Raw genomic sequence first — 12,618 nt, 5'->3', positions numbered from 1 at the left:
ACATTCCTGCATGGGAGATAACCTGTCCTGGGGGGTGCTGGGAAGAAGAAACACGTGTTTGCAAAGAGACCACAAAAGGCCATTTTAAGACATGTTTAAACAAGTTTCTCATCAGATTTACTGCTACAATAGCTAATCTGTCAGGTTTTGGAGAACACCAGGTCCTGGTAACTACACTGTATTAGTAGTATGTACCAGAATTGAACATCTCTCATTTTGCATCTGCTAATTCATACAGTTTTCTGAGTATGAGAATTTTTATTTATTTTTTATGTCGTCTTTGGTGAAAAGAAAGTCTCCCTGTATAATCAAGACCTTGTAAACATGGTAGGTATCTATCACATAGAAATCCACAACTTTAACTTTGCAGCATCTTGCTATGATTTACACTTTCTCTTTCAAGGGAGAATTATGCAAAGAGTACACATTTTAATTGAACGATAGTCAAACTTCAGTCCATGCCTGTCTCTGGACACTGAACTGTTTCTAAGTGCTCTACGTAATGCAAATAAGAAAAGCAGATTTTGAACCATTGAATCGAGCAATCTTTAAGTTTGGAAAATACCTCTAAGATTATCAAGTTCAACCATTAATCTAGCAACACTGTGTTCATCATTAAACCATATTGGCAAGTGACATAAACACAAGCCTTTCAGGGATGGTGATTCCACAACATTTCATTTATTATGTTCCAGACTTCTGTAACTCAAAATGATTTAGTTTTCAAAAATAAATTAAAAAAAATAAAAGTTTGAAAATGAGTACTCTAGCATAAGATTTTATAGATACGGTTTTCATTGAACTTACTGGAAATCTTCAATAAATTGCCAGAAATTAATATACTGACAGAACTCTTCACTCGGTAGATTTTATTCCATATTTTATTACTTTGTAATCTATTTAATACTTACAGATGTTTCTCTTAATAATCTGGAATTTTATTAATGATCTGTGCTGCATATTTCAGTAAATAAATATACTATGAGAAAGCAAAATTATGAATGAAATATTTACTTCCATTTTTTATTATTATTGTCTTTTATAGGTCTTGAAAACATGCTGAGGCTCTTTGACCTGAAACATTATAGTCTTATAATTCAATAAAATAAAAAAAAATATAAAACCCACCAATGGCAGGAATATGAAGAAAAAAGTTATATAGTATTTGATGTAAGTATACCCATCCAAAGCATGGATACTTTTCTCTCTGAATTCACAAGTCTTTTTATTTTAAAGTTTCAATACTGAAGGGCATGTACCGTCTACCCAGGTGTTTTTGTGGAACACCTGACTCACTACAATTTGACCCTGATAATCAAAATTAGTTTCTAGGTACTTTCCCATTATAAAGATTAAATAAATGTGTGCACATATTGTCAGTAATGGCATGAAAGGAGGCAACACAAAATTGCTTTCTGGTTATTTTGTTGCTAATCTGATTAATATAACCCTCTTTCTTCATCAATCCTGTGCATTACTGTAGTACAGGAAGGATTGGACTTCGTGGTAAGTATTTACATTATCCTCTCAAAACATAGGGAACTGTATCAACAGCATCTCCAGATACAGAGCTTTGAAGTATTCCCTGCAGACTTTGAAAATGTAGTGCATACTCTTGGGCTTCATGGCAAAATAAATGTTGGCTGGAATTCCAAGTTTAACTAACTTAGGCACCTTACTTGGCAACTGTATTAGCAGTCATTTCATCTCATTTTTGCCATCTAAAAGTTAGATTGTACTCTCACCTGGAGTTCTCATACTTTCAGTGCAGAGAGAAAGATAACCTTGAGAAGGCTAATTATTTTCCATATCTTACATGCACTTCAGCATTGGATGAATTAGGCTAACTATCACTGCCTGTGATCATGTCTTTTCCTAGTTAAAAGTGATTTTAATCTCTAAAGCAAAGATCTTTTTTTCTATTACACAGCACCTCAAGTAGATTTCTAACTCCCGTTCTTACAGTGGCATCTGGAAATGAGGAAATGTTAGACACTATACAGTCATACACCAAGAAGTGGTACTGACAGAGCTTGCATTTCAAACAGGCAACACCAAAAAATGCAGAAAGGGATATAACCTCCTCTGTTAGCTAAGTATGGCAAGGCATAAAATTCAGAGAAGAGCAACAAGAAAGATCAAAAGTTACAGAACATATGCTATACAAAGAATGACTACATAGAAAAGGTCATTTCAATTTAGGAAAAACTTATCTGAGGGCAAATAATTGGATTCTGAGTAACAAGAATAGATGAATGGGACATGATTTCTTTCAAAAAGAAACAGGATAATTTCATGGAAGAAAAATTACTGAAGCAATAGTGGTTGCAAAGACAATAAACACGATTTAGAAAATCCCAGAAATTTGCTTTGCAAATTTTTTAGGCTGAGAGACTGTTTTGCAGAAATATACTTGGTTCTTGCTAGCTATCTCAGAAAGGCCACCCTCAGACACAGGTTCCTCTGCTCAAACATACTCTGAGTATTCATATGGTCTTCTTCCCCAACCTGCATGCATGGAAAGGGAGGCACTGGCAATGTGTAGCTTGGGGAAGGAAAAGAGGCACAAAGGGATCTGCAATTTCATGCAACCTCAAATTACAAAGTTAATATCTACTCATAATAATGAAATTCTTTCCCAGCCTGACAATCAAATATAAACTAACTTGGGCCTAAATTACAAGATCAGTCATCCTGATCTGAACATGCACCCTCAGTAAGTTCGCAGACAAGACCAAAGCCTTGATCTCCTGGAGGGGTAGGAAGGCTCTACAGAGGGATCTGGACAGACTGGATTGATGGACTAAGGCCAATGAAATGAGGTTCAACAAGGTAAAGTGCTGGGTCCTGCACTTGGGTCACAGCAACCCCATGGAGCACTACAGACTGGCGGCAGAGAAGCTGGAAAGGTGTCTGGTGTAAAAGGAGCTGGGGATGCTGGTCAACAGCCAGCTGAACATGAGCCAGAAATGTATCCAAGTGGCTAAGTGGCATCCTGGCTTGTATCAACAGTAGTGAGGCCAGAAGGACCAGGGTAGTGATTGTCCCCCTGCACTGGCTGCATCTTCAGTGCTGTGTCCAGTTCTGGGCCCCTCACTACAAGACAGACATTGAGGGGCCTGGAGAGTGTCCAGAGAAGGGCAACAGAGCTGGTGAAGGGTCTGGAGAGTTCTATGTGGAGCAGTTGAGGGAGCTGGAGTTGTTTAGTCTGGAGGAAAAGGACAGCGGAGACCTTATTGCTCTCTATAGCTACCTGAAAGGAGGTTGTAGCAAGATGGGGTTTGACCTCTTCTCCCAGGCAACTAGTGACAGGACAAGAGGAAATGGCCTCAAGCTGTGCCAGGGGAGGTTCGGGTTGGACACCGGGAAGAATTTCTTGATTGAAATGGAGGTTAAGCATTAGAACAGGTTGCCCAGGGAAGTGGTGGAGTCACCATACCTGGAAGTATTCAAGGAATGACTGGACATGACACAGTGCTATAGTTTTGTTGGCATGGTGGAGTTCAGTCAAAGTTTGGATTTGATGATCTTGAAGGTTGTTTCCAACCTTAATGATTCTATGATTCTATGAAAGCAAAGCCCACTTGGAAACAACAAATGTAGTGTGCCTGCTCGGCCTGCCACAGCCACAATTTTTGAGAGTGAGATGTCAGTTTGCACTTATTGTCTTCTCTCTGAGGAGAGTAATTTGCTCCCTAGAGTGACTCTTTTAGGACACTATCTCACCAGGTGCACCTGGAGAGGAAAACTGTATGCACATGACATTAACTATTAGGTAATTGCTGGTCCTGAAGCTGTAAGTGGATATTTTCCAGGAATCAGCATCCCTTCAGCTTAGCTCATATTTTGGTAGCAAGCCCAAACAGCAAGAAGCTTCTGTCATGTGTGCTTTATGTCAACATTGTTTTGTGCAATGGAAGTGAAATCTGTCACAATCCATGCTTATAATGCCTATGGGGTGCAGACTCTGGAGAACATTATTCTTGCTTCTGGGTACAGGTTTCCTGGCTAGGAGATCTATTGGCATCATTCCAGGTTGCAGCCTGAAAGCAAAGCAATGAGGTCAGTTGGTGACAAGGTAGTAAACCAAGCTTCTTTATCCTTTGAGGTGCTGCTACTTTTTAGTTGTATAATAATAATTACTTTTAAAAATATAACAGTCACATTTGCAATGCTTTATAGGAAAATGACTTTGAAATATAAAAAATGAAAGTAAAAATAGGTTGGAAAACAGAAATTAGTATTAATCTAATGTAACGCTATTATGAAATACAGTGTTATTATGTAGTAGTTATAGACTAATATAGAATATCAATATAGATTTGATTAAAATCTGGACAAAGTGTGACAATCTGGTTAAAAAAAGAAGTAAAAAATCAACCAAACAAAGACAAAAATCTGCAAAGGTAAAATGTTGTAAAAGCCAATGAAGTATAGTGAGGTTATTCAAAATAAATATTTTTTGGTAATATACTACTTTTTTTAAATCAATCTTTATAGCAGGCAGTGATTATCAAACTAGTACCGTGCACACTCCTTACTACTTTATGTATTTAATTGTAGAGAAGCAAGATTCATGATGGGAACAGTTAAAAGCATACAGCAATTGGCAGGACTTTCATATGGACTTTACTGTTATTATGTGGTTTCTACACAGTGCACAACTGCACATGCCCAGGCTTCCTCCTCCCCCTTTTGCCTGTGCCCTATTCTGATTTGCTCTGTCTGATAGCCCACCCTATGTTCTGCCCCCTTTTCCCTGGCGGGACGGTTAAGAATCAGGGACACGCCTGAATAAAGAATTCTGCTTGCACCCTTCCTCGTGTCCTGTCCCCTCCTCCCTTCGGACCGCGACATTTAATATTGTTAACTGAAGCCAAAGCAATTAGTATAGACTGATACACTGCCCTTCGGATATCACTAGATTAGATATAGTTTCATGTTACCAAAATACATAGGAAGCATATGCTGCACACATAAAAGTATTTTGCTTGGCTTTGTGAGAAGTAACGAGATGAATAGTGGCATTTGTGTTGAGTAGCGATACCTTTAATTCGAACTCTGAAAATAGAATCTTCATGAATAGTTTCTTTTTTGGGTGCCTTTTTTTGGTTGCTGTTGTTGTAAAGGGGTTGTTCTTTTTGAAGGTACATTGGATTAACGAAACAACATAACTTGCAGAGACAAAGAGTCTGAAAGTGGCTGTAGGCATTTTCTGTTTTGTGTTGTTTTTTCTTTTTCTTTTTTTTGTTTGCTCTATTATTTTAAAGACTGAGCAATGCTACAGAGTAATAGTTTATGGCAGTCAGCTAATGAGTTGAAACTTCAGTGAGATAGAAGGCACACACAATGGAAAAGCGTGAAAAATTTAAATGACAAGGTTGTTAAGGTAGCTCTATCTTGGTTATGTATTTGTGTATTATAATGCAGTGAAATGAAAACTTAATAAATATATCTAGTCATTACGAAGAAAAAAAGATATCTTATTTAACTACAAGATGCACGGATTTGCTGTCTCTGTGTTGTGGTGGAAATGAAGCAAATGACAAGCAGTACCCAGCTGCCCTATATGACTAGCCTATTCCAATACAGAACATTAAAAAGTAATTTTAAGAACTTTCCTTTTCACATTAACTTTGTAAAACCAGCTGACTTTGTGATTTTGCAAATGAGAATTTGAATGAAAATGTTCTGTCCTTTGAGAGCATGGGAAGAATGCTAACAGGGTTTTGCAATTACTGCCATGATGTGCTTTCAGTGCAGTGTTTTTGCTTATTTAAGTAAATAGGTTCATGCTTACACATACTTACAAAACCTAACACCAAGGAAACTGGATAAAAAGAGTGATTCATTATGCTGGTTTATTGAAATATGGTTATGTGATTCGCTAGTACTCATGTATGCTTCTCCTCTTGCTTAAGTCATAGTCTGTTTTGACTAATATGGTGTATTAGGGCAACATTCACCCTGAGCTTTACTGTGCTTTTAGTTGTTCTTTAGTTTTCTCAAATGTCCTGTCCCTATAATTTCAGAAAAAGCAGAAAAAGTAGGTGGGTCACCCAAAAAGCTTTCAAGGTTACAGTGTTCATTGTTGGCAGTTAATGAGAAGGCTGAGATGGAGAGACCAACAGTGATGAGTCTCAGATATAGCAAAATAAAGGCACAGATAAGAGACTGCGAGGAAAGGAGATGAGTATGTGTCTCCATATGCTGCTATCAGACTATTAGTTAAAAGAAGTCAAATAAGAACATTACAAGAACATGTTGCATTTTAACCTAAAAGCAAACTTTAAAATATGGATAATACTATTGTTGCCAGGTATCTTCTGAGGATGGCAGAAATGAGAATTCCAGCTGCAGTAGCTGAAGAAAGATTGGACTACTGCTCTCCTGAATTTGGCATCTGATCTGGCAACTAAAGCCAACATATGATACTTGACAAGCACGATTGGCTTTCCAACATAGATTTCAGGTTGCAAAACATTTTGGAACTGGAAAAAAAATGTTTATGTATCTTCATTTTTGGTAGTAAGATAGGCTGCCAGCTGGTAATTTTATGATAAACAACACTGATCATTTTGATTATCTTTGTAATGGAAGAATGTGGTGCATGTAGAAATCCAAAATTCACGAGCAAATACTGAGACAATTAAAATATTTTATCATTATAAATTACCTTATCATTACACTACAGGTAAATTCTTGAGATGTCCGTGTGATGTGTCTGCTTTACTTCTCTCTTTTTGTGAACACATTTTTCCCTGGGGAAAAAAAAAAAGAAAACATGTACTTAACTGATTGGTCTAGGTACAAGACAGACCACTTTGCATGCATCCTTAGTATAATTTGTATCTGAAGAAAAGTGTTCACAAGAATCTGATCTTTTCTTATCTTCCTGGCAAAACTTGTAGCAACTGAAGACTTTTTTGAAGGTGAGGTAGTGTACTTCAAAATTAATTCAAAGATGAGTTCTTTAATTTTGGATTTACAAAGGAGAAATTATATTACTTAATCAAGTAACGGCCTTGTCAATTAAGAAGCTCTCTCCATATACATTCAGTCTACTTAGCACAAAAATAAAATTGACCCTTTTAATAGCAAATCACCAGTACAATATAGTTCCTGTCGCTCTATGGCTTCCAAACAAAGCAGTGAAGTTTTTTGTTTGATTTTTTTTTAATCTAATGCTTTTAGTAAGCATTAAATGCAATTATTTATTTAAATACTCTACTTTTGTTCCACTGTTCAACACGGTAGCTATATTACTCACATATTCAATACAGAAAAGTTCTTTATCTTGTAATCACTGCTAAGAATAATTGTGTCAACTATTATAGAATTTGCATGATAAACTTTGACTTCATCAGGAGATGAATACTGCCTCCAGAATTAATATAATTTCACCTTTTCTTAAAAATAAATTTATTTTCTTGTGTTGTCAGACTGATTTATCAAATTTCTGGTTCAGGTTTCCATTTTCAGCAATGAACTGGCCTCCTTAAATAGTTCATGTTGAACAACAAGGTAATATCTCTGATAAACATCTTGGGTTAACTTGTGCATCAGTCCTAAGAGAAGGTAATGGGGTTAATAGCCATCTAAACTATCATCTCCAAGAAAAATTTTGAACTCTGGATCAATTAGGGAGGACTGAAATATCTATAAGATCAATTCAACAAAATCCATATGAATGAGTACTATTGTTATGGGACTCTTATTTCCTCTACATTAGTTGTCAAAGGAGATTGAAAAAGTAGCTAAACCCCAACACTGTGGTCCTATGACTTAGACAACAGTGTAGACATAAGATTATATCTGACTCATGGCTGACATATCCCTACAGACAGAAAAAAGGGATGACTACTCTGCCTGTACTGATATACAGATAGCCTCATATGTTACAAATTACACATATTTCTTTAGCTTTCAAATGAGATTTTCAAACACCTACATTAAGAAAAATAATATAACTATGCAGTTAAAGTTTCTACTTTTTTACAAACCGTATTTCTTTCTCTTTGCATGTTCATACTTTCTGGACAGTAGCAGTTTAGACTTGAACCAAGTTCAGTAATATTTTCTAAATAATTCATTTGCATTTTTCTTTTGAAATGTTTGACAAATACATGGTCTGGGATTAGCTTATTTAATGCTGCTGGTCAAATAACTTGTGTGTGTATTCATCCATAATTCATTCAAAGAATTGTACAAAATATTTGAAATAATAGGTTCTATGAATAGTTTTAGCTGAAAATTTTTATAACAGATGTGATAGATTGTTTATCAAAATGTTTCCACTCCTCACCGCTGCTGAAAATCCATTGCAATCATTTGTGAAGGTACTTAGAATACTACTATGTAAATACTTTTCAAAGTTCTGATTCAAGATTTTATGGAATATCCACTATTGTCCATTTTGCCTCTGTAGTGACTGACCCAAAGTTCAGTGATATCTCAAATTGTTTTTCCATTACTTCATCAGTATTTGGATAAGCGACTTAAGTCCAGGCATAGAACGGGCTTTCAATAGAGGCTGTTCTGAATTTCACCTGTGCATATCTTATCCCATTATCCATTGCTAATTTACATGCCTATTTGAAATCAAAGTGGAGTGTATCAGTTGAAAAGCAGTGTGCAATTGGATTAATTTATCTTTTGAATACATTTATAAAAAGAACGGTGAATCAGCCAGCAATTACAGCGTTTATTTTCAAAATACTAATATCCCAGATGACCTGGGAACTGTTTCACTTTTTAAATTGCATGTAGAAATATAAATAGCAATACAGCTAAATATATCCAAGGTGTACTGATATTTTTTAAAAAATGAAATGGGTAGCTTTCATTGTTGTTTGCATTTATGCTGATTTCCCAGAAGACTGGGGTGGGGCTATGTTGAGTCAGACTATATTATTATATTTCTGCAAGGACTTGCAGAATTTTAACAGCATCATTTTTGTTATTCTACACTCAGTACGAATTCACACTTCTTTTCTGATGCTGGAGTTTTGATAGGTTTCACTTGTCAGGGTTATGCTTTTTTGTTATGTTAATGAATGGAGAAAGCTCGTTCAATTTTAAAATATCTTACTGAAAAGCTCAAAAGGCAAAACCAAAGTAGAAATAGTTGTACATCATAAATTTAGGTTTAAAAATGTTTGCTGCAAAGAAAAAATATTCAATTTAAACTACACATGCAAATTTATTTCACAACTTCAGTCAATGCTCAAAGACAATGAAAAACAGTTTTACTTAATATAAAAAGGTTGATATTTACAGTAGTATCAGTTCCACAGTATTAGGGCAAATGAGGCTAATTACCTCAAAATATTATTTTGAGGTAGAAATTATGCCTTCTACCTGCACAGATGACAAAATTAAAATACTAGTATCTGAAATATTTCTGCATTGTTAACAATATTAATAATCATGCTACAAAATCTTTACTTTAGATATAAACATTTAATAACATTTAAATGGCCTAAACAAAACAACAAACAAAAGGGTGTTGTATTTTTAGTTAATATTCAGGTCCTTATTCTTATACTTATGTTCTTTCAGATCATCTATTCCAGGACCTGAATTAAGGCATTGTAATCACTCTGGCATTTTAGTTCAAGGTAATGATGAGGCAATCGGATTACCTCATTCTCTACTGACATACTTTAGCTCCTCATGCAGTCAATGTAGAGATTTTTTGATGACCCACGTTTCTAATAAAGAGCTGTATTAGAAGAATGGATAGATATGAACATGTATTAGCATAATTTCATCCACTGACAGCTAAAAATATGGCAAATACATATAAAGGGTTTCAGTCCATTGTATGCCAATTTAAAACACCAAAGAAAGTAAACCTGAATACCTAAGATACCAATTTCTTTTCCCCAAGTATGTGCACACCCCCCCAAAGTAGAAGTTCTGCTTTGGTTGCTATAAAATGGAAATTTTCTGTCCAGACTCAGTGTTTCTTTAGTTTAGGACACTGATAAAATAACAGGAAATCTTCTGCTGTCATTCTCATTTGTTTTCTTCTGTGTAACTGTGATTGGATTGAACATGCATTTGTGATAGTAATTTTATTTTTGATAGAAATCAGAAATCTGTGTGATACAATTTGCTTTTATAGTCATATTTATTTTGCAAGCCTGATCGCATATAAAATGATATAGGAAATAAAAATAAGAGCAAAAAATGAAGATCCATCAGTGACAAGCTTTAGCCAGTTTCTGGTCTTGGATACACATGTGATGTGGAATTAAATGGTGGAATGTGAATTTTTAATAACAAATGTGTATATGTATATCTATACAGAGCTATATATAAGTTATAGCTGCTATATAAGCATTAAAGACTGTGTAATATGTTTGTCATATATTTAATTACTGTAGAAGAAAGTCTGAAGACAACCTGGATGCACCCCAGATCTAAGAATTGACACCTTATTGATTATGTCTTGGTGCGATGGAGGGATATTCGCGATGTCCACCATACCCGCGTGATACCCAGGGCAGAATGCCAGAAAGACCATCGGCTTGTGCGCTGTAAACTCAACTTCAATCTTAAATTCAAACCTAAAAGGGGCAGTATCCCAAGGCGAAGACTCCAAGTCAACAATCTCCAATCAGCCACAGTGAGAGACAAATTCCAGGCAAACCTTCAAACTAGGCTCGAAAACCATTCCATAGATTCTACAAATTCCTCTCCTGAAACAATTTGGCACCATATTAAAAACAGCATCCTGCAATCCTCTGAAGAATCCTTAGGGTTCTCCTTCAAGAAGAACAAGGACTGGTTTGATGAAAACAATCAAGAGATCCAGGAATTGTTGAGGAAGAAGAGAACCACCCACCAAGCACACCTTGGACTGCCATCCTGTCACGCAAGAAAAACAGCCTTTCGTCTCGCATGCAGCAAGTTCCAACAGAAACTCCGTGACATCCAGAACAAGTGGGGGATCGATCGAGCTGAAAAAACTCAATTATGCACAGATACAGGTGATCACAAAGGATTCTATGAGGCCCTGAAAACAGCATATGGGCCTACATACCAGGTCCAAAGCCCTCTACTCAGCACTGATGGTCAAACGCTTCTAACAGATAAAACCTCTATTCTGAATCGATGGTCTGAACACTTTCAGACTCTTTTCAGTACCAACCGTGTAGTCCAAGACTCAGCAATTCAGTCCATCACACAACAACCGGTGAAGTACGAATTGGATACTGCCCCCACTTTATGAGAAACCCTCAAAGCCATACAGCAGGTGAAAATTGGCAAGGCAGCTGGGATTGATGGAATTCCACCCAAAGTCTGGAAACATGGGGGCCTTGCACTCCATGCCAAATTTCACAAGTTTGTGGTGCGCTGTTGGGAACTAGGCAAACTACCATCAGAGCTTCGTGATGCAGTCATCATCACTTTGTATAAGAAGAAAGGAATTAAATCAGATTACTCAAATTACCATGGCATTACTCTGCTCTCCATTGCTGGCAAAATCCTGGCAAGAATACTCTTGAACAGACTAATACCCGCTATAGCAGAAGGAATTCTACCTGAAAGTCAGCGTGGTTTCAGAGCCAACAGGAGTACGACAGACATGGTATTTGTTCTCAGACAACTGCAAGAGAAGTGTAGGGAACAGAAAAAAGGTCTCTATGTGACCTTTGTTGATCTCACCAAGGCTTTTGATACTGTGAGCAGAAAAGGTCTATGGCAGATTTTGGAACGTTTAGGTTGTCCCCACAAGTTCCTTAAAATGATCATCTCACTCCATGAGTGAGCAATATGGCAATGCACTTTCTGAGCCCTTTCTAATAAAGAATGGTGTGAAACAAGGCTGCGTTCTTGCTCCAACCCTATTCACAGTCTTTTTCAACATGATGCTCCAAAGGGTCACAGCAGACCTCGATGAAGAAGATGGTATCTACATTCGATATCATACTGATGGAAGCCTATTCAACCTAAGGCGACTGAAGGCCCACACCAAGGCCTTAAACCATCTTGTCTGGGAGCTGCTTTATGCTGATGATGCCGCCCTTGTTGCCCACACAGAAGCAGCTCTGCAGCGTTTAACATCCTACTTTGCAGACGCTGCTGAGCTCTTTGGGCTGGAAGTCACCTTAAAGGAGACAGAAGTTCTCTATCAACCTGCACCTCAGGAAGTCTTCCATCATCCCCATATTACCATTGGCCAATCAGAGCTCAAATCAGTCCAGCAGTTTAATTACCTAGGTAGCATCATCTCCTCGGATGGTAAGACAGGTTAACAAAGGCATATAGTGCTTTCGGGAAACTCCATTAAAGACTATGGTGTAATAAACACTTTAAGAAAAGTACAAAGATCAGTGTTTACAAAGCCGTAGTGCTGTCTACTCTCTTATATGGTTCCGAATCATGAGTCATCTACCGCTACCACCTGCATCTCCTAGAATGTTTCCATCAATGCTGCCTCCATACAATCCTAAATATCCACTGGTCAGATTATGTGACTAATACATCTGTTCTAGAACAAGCAGCAGTCACAAGTATTGAGGCCATGTTGCTGAGAACACAGCTGCACTGGGCAGGGCACATCTCAAGGATGAAGGACCACCACCTCCTTATGATCTTGCTCTATCG

The 12,618-nt window shown here is 37.0% G+C and overlaps 1 pseudogene; it reads left to right on the top strand.

The window, feature by feature from the left end:
* LOC108497123 overlaps window positions 1-12,618 on the top strand; it is a 93,365-nt pseudogene that overhangs the window by 27,106 nt on the left and 53,641 nt on the right.

The sequence above is a fragment of the Lepidothrix coronata genome, unplaced genomic scaffold (genome assembly GCF_001604755.1).
Source record: "Lepidothrix coronata isolate B3197 unplaced genomic scaffold, Lepidothrix_coronata-1.0 Scaffold45, whole genome shotgun sequence".
Classification (NCBI taxonomy): domain Eukaryota; kingdom Metazoa; phylum Chordata; class Aves; order Passeriformes; family Pipridae; genus Lepidothrix; species Lepidothrix coronata.
The sequence above is the reverse complement of the archived record's forward strand: the minus strand, read 5'-3'. Positions and strand labels throughout refer to the sequence as shown.